Raw genomic sequence first — 5,000 nt, forward strand, 5'->3', positions numbered from 1 at the left:
TAAAGTGTATTCAGTACCAAAGTGCAATGTGCTATTCAGTCTAAGTTACAGTTGTCTTATTTAACATGGATATACTAGTAGGTATAAATGATCGGTGGGCTCTGTTTGTCCTAAATGAAGGCATCCTAAACCTCCTACCTGAGGGCGCAGACATGCTAAAAACAAGGCAGTTCATGAAAGACAACAGGTGATAAAACACAACTGAATGCAATGTCTTCTAACTTGGTCTATGGCCAGAGCTGAACCACCCATTCCCAGAAAATAACAACCCCAGAAATGTGTACATGGGTATGCACGTACGGTGATATCCCTACCTGGCCTGTGAGTCTGTCAGTAAATAAGAACAAATAAGCGGTAAGACAATGACTTCCTGGAATCAGAGCATCCAGTTTTGTCTGCGGTTATTAAATTAAATTTAATTACATTCGATCCGCTTTTATTGAAAGACACTTAAAGTGAATTAGGTACAGGGACAGACTTGGAGCAACGTAGGCCATGCAGATGCTTTTCCCTAAGGACACTTCAGCAAGGCAAAAGGCTGTACTCTGCATACACAATCTATTTTCCTTTCCACAACAGGAATCAAACTTGCAGTCCTCCAAGACCAACTCTGTACTAACCATTGCACGAGTTCTCACACAACTATGATCTCTCTAAGCCTTGTCATCAGATGTCATCAGCTAGTCTTTATCATGTCTGTGACTAGACTGCAGGTGTCTTTACCTCCTTTCTAGAACATGACTAATACTAGTCAATGAACTGCCTGAAACCAGTCAGGGAGATTTCTGAGCGTGATATAGAGGGAATGTCTCTAAGTTATCTAGAAGAGGTCTAAAAGTAGTCTCCCAGCAGCAGCAGACTAGAATCCCCTCTGACCACTTCAGAGTAACAGTCTGTGAGAGAGCTGGCAGCCTGTGTCATATGTGTCAGTGGCTTACTGTATCATGGTTCCTTAACAAGACGGAATTGGGCTGTGAAAACATGCTCATCAAGTTCTTTGCACAGTCATTGCCACATGGAGGACATTTCACCACTTTCCATTGTTATCGAAAAATAAATGTCTTCACATTCTTTGCTTTTTAACTTCATAAAATCATTTTCCTGCTGGCTATGATTGGCCACACTCATAGCATTTAAAACTACATGTGGAATTGGAAAAACTCAAGACACACTCTAACTATAAACAGTATGTTTTTTCCCGGGGTCAGCCCCAGAGGTAATCTATGGGCTAACGTTTGGTGGTATAGCAAGAAATAATTATGGCTCACTGAAAGACTGGAAGACTGCTGGCACGAGCCTTGTTTTAATCCCTTAAGACGCGGCATTATAAATGTGTTGTTACAGTATGGTAATGACCAAGTCGTGGCGCATTACTAAAGGGCCTGCGTTGTGTCATTGTATTGTAGTGCTACGGTAGTTACATTTCGATGACGATTACAACGTGCCACTGTAGGTACGGCGTGCATTAAGGGGTTAAGAGACAGAGAACAAACGAAAAGGATGTTCATTAGGGAGGGATTGTTTGCACAAGCAGTACAGACTCCAAAGACAATGCAAACAAACCCACACAAAAAAGTCATTTTGAATTTAAAAAATAATAATGATTCAAAAAATGAACACAGGTCCCAAGGCTCATTAACAGATATATCTCAAGAGAGAGACAGACAAAGACGCAGGAGCAGAGAAAGGGAAATACGCAGATGGATGCAAGCAGACGGAAACACGCATGGAGCCACAGACTGAGACAGCTTGGCAGACGTAGCGACTCGGTATCCACCCAGCTGCTGTGTGTGCAGGGGACCGTTTCCCCTTCTGTCTGTCTGTCTGTCTGTCTGTCTGTCTGTCTGTCTGTCTGTCTGTCTGACTGTGTGTCTGACTGTATGTCTGTCCGTCTGTCTGTCTGTCTGTCTGACTGTCTGTCTGATTGACTGTCTGTCTGTCTGTCTACGTGTCTGTATGTCTGTCTGTGTCTGTGTCTGTGTGTGTGTCTGTCTGTCTGTCTGTCTGACTGTGTGTGTGACTGTATGTCTGTCGGTCTGTTTGTCTGTCTGACTGTGTGTCTGACTGTGTGTCTGTCTGTCTGTCTGTCTGTCTGTCTGTCTACGTGTCTGTATGTCTGTCTGTGTCTGTCTGAGTCTGTGTCTGTGTGTCTGACTGTCTGTCTGACTGTGTGTCTGACTGTCTGTCTGCCTGTCTGTCTGATTGACTGTATGTCTGTCTGTCTGTCTGTCTGTCTGTCTGTCTGTCTACGTGTCTGTATGTCTGTCTGAGTCTGTCTCTGTGTGTCTGTCTGTGTGTCTGTCTGTATGTCTGTCTGTCTGTCTGTATGTGTTTGTCTGTGTCTGTTTGTGTCTGATTGACTGTATGTCTGTCTGTCTGTCTGTCTGTCTGTCTGTCTGTCTACGTGTCTGTATGTCTGTCTGAGTCTGTCTCTGTGTGTCTGTCTGTGTGTCTGTCTGTATGTCTGTCTGTCTGTCTGTATGTGTTTGTCTGTGTCTGTTTGTGTCTGTGTGTCTGTCTGTCTGTTTGTCTGATCACGCTGCTCTGCTGCACGCTGCTCTTATCACGCAGGGCTCTGCTCTGCTCTGCTCTGCAGCCTGAGTCACCAATGCTGTTGTGTTCAGCCCTGTTGTGACTGCAACTTCCCCTCTACCTCTTTTCCTAACACCCTTAACAGAATGGACACATACAGTTGAGGACGATATTATTAGCCCCCCCCCCCTGAAATTAGACATATCTCTTCATTGATCATTGAGAATGATCATTATTAATAAATGTGTGTTATTCTGGAAACAAATACACCATGGAGATAGTATCCAATAAGTTAAATTTGGACTTTTCCATTTTCACAATGAGTTTAAACAAAAAAGTCTAAAAATGGCAAGGACAAAATTATTAGCCCCCTTATCATTAATAGTCAATACAGTGCCATTTATGAACAAAAATTGACACCAGGCACTTTGATTAGTTGTTAACTATGTTGGTACATGTCCTACCAGGAATTTTGGGCCATATTTTTCATCGCAAATAGTTAAGTTGGTCCAAATTGCATGGATGTTGAGGATGGACATTCATTTTCAGCACTCTTCAAACACTATCTAAAGGATTGAGGTCTGAACCATTCCATGACCATGGTTTTAGTATCCTTGAAGAACATTTGAACTATTTTGGATGCAAGTTTTGGGTTATTATCTTATTGAAAGATCCAGTGAAGATCTTAGCTCCCTCTATGAGCATATTTTTGCAAGGTCACTTTCCACATTCTATCATAATTTTCAGTTTTTATGGTGCCGTACACCCAAACAAGGTTTCCTGTGGCTGAGGCTGCCACAGAATGATGCATCCACCACCATGTTTAATTGTGGAAACCATCTTATAACGATTCAAGGACTATCCCTTTCTTCACCTGACAGAAGCAGAATTCATGCATCCATGCAGGTGCAATTGAATATCATCAGATGAAAGCAGAGACATTCAAAACTCATTTTTGACTTTCAAATGTTCACAGGCAAAGCTCAATAACACTCTAATATGCACTGCCTTTAGTAAAGGGGTTCTTCTATGATGATGGCCCCAAAGCCCAATATGATGACAAGCCCTAACAACAGTCTTTCTTGGTAGGGGAAAAAACTCCAGGTGAGGCCAGGTCAATAACAATCATCTAGGCAGGTGTCCAATGCTTCTTTGGTCTAATGAGGCTAAGCAGTTTCCACAGTTACACTTAGTGGTGGGGCATTAAGTTTAGTCTGTTATTCAGCCTCAGACACAGGGAGTCTGGGTCTGAATATGGATTGCTGGGTCTTCCAACACTATTGTAACCCAAAGCATACATTTAGATTAGTTCAGAGGTTCTTCAAGGACACTAAAACCATGATATTGGAATCGCCCGCTCATAGTCCAGTCCTCAATCCCACTGAGAGTCTGTGGTTAATGTCTATGCTCAGCATCCATGCGATTTGGACCAGCTAGAACACTTTGCAGTGAAGAAATGGGCCAAAATCCCTAGTGGGGCATGTGCCAACCTAGGTAGCAACTTATCAGAGCCTGTTGTCAGTTTTGGTTCATAAATGGTGCCATATTGACTTTTAATGATCAGGGGGCTAATAATTTTGTCCTTGTCATTTTTGCCCTTTTTTGTTTAAACTCATCGTAACAATAGAAAAATCCAAATTCAACTCATTGAACATTATCTCCATCAGTGTATTTGTTTCCAGAATAACAGAAATGTTTAATAATGGTCATTCTTACTGAGAAATCAAGATAAATGTCTAATTTCAGGAGGGGGGCTAATAATATCGTCCTCAACTGTACACACATGCACTACGCAGAGACACCAAAATGCACACAACACCACATGGACACAGTACACACACACACACACACACACACACACACACACACACACACACACACACACACACACACACACACACACACACACACACACACACACACACACACACACACACACACACACACACACAGGCAGTCAGGCTGTGTGTTGTGTCTGAGTGACAGCGGGGTGACGAGGGATGTGTGTGTGTGTGTGTGTGTGTGTGTGTGTGTGTGTGTGTGTGTGTGTGTGTGTGTGTGTGTGTGTGTGTGTGTGTGTGTGTGTGTGTGTGTGTGTGTGTGTGTGTGTGTGTGTGTGTGTGTGTGTGTGAGTGACAGCGGGATGCGCGAGGGACACAGCTTGGCCCTAAAGAGGCCTTTTAATCACTAGTGAGGAGGAGAGGAGAGGAGGAAGAAGGCTCTGACCTTCCCCTTCAAGAGCAATCTGCAGACAGACTGCCCTCGCCTTCGCCTCTCTCTCTCTTCATCTCTTCAAATATCTCTCTCTCTGTCCTCTCTTCATCTCTCTCTCTCTCTCTCTCCCTCTCTCTCTCCCTTTCTCTCTCTCTCTCTCTCTCTCCCTTTCTCTCTCTCTCTCTCTCTCTCTCTCTCTCTCTCTCTCTCTCTCTCTCTCTCTCTCTCTCTCTCTCAGTTTACCCGTCTGTCTA

At 43.5% G+C, this 5,000-nt stretch overlaps 1 protein-coding gene across 1 annotated transcript in view; it reads right to left on the reverse strand.

Moving 5' to 3' along the window:
• LOC134446546 (transmembrane protein 132C-like) overlaps positions 1-5,000 on the reverse strand; it is a 132,289-nt gene that overhangs the window by 16,419 nt on the left and 110,870 nt on the right. The window lies entirely within an intron of this gene.

This window comes from Engraulis encrasicolus, chromosome 3 (assembly GCF_034702125.1).
Source record: "Engraulis encrasicolus isolate BLACKSEA-1 chromosome 3, IST_EnEncr_1.0, whole genome shotgun sequence".
NCBI lineage: Eukaryota > Metazoa > Chordata > Actinopteri > Clupeiformes > Engraulidae > Engraulis > Engraulis encrasicolus.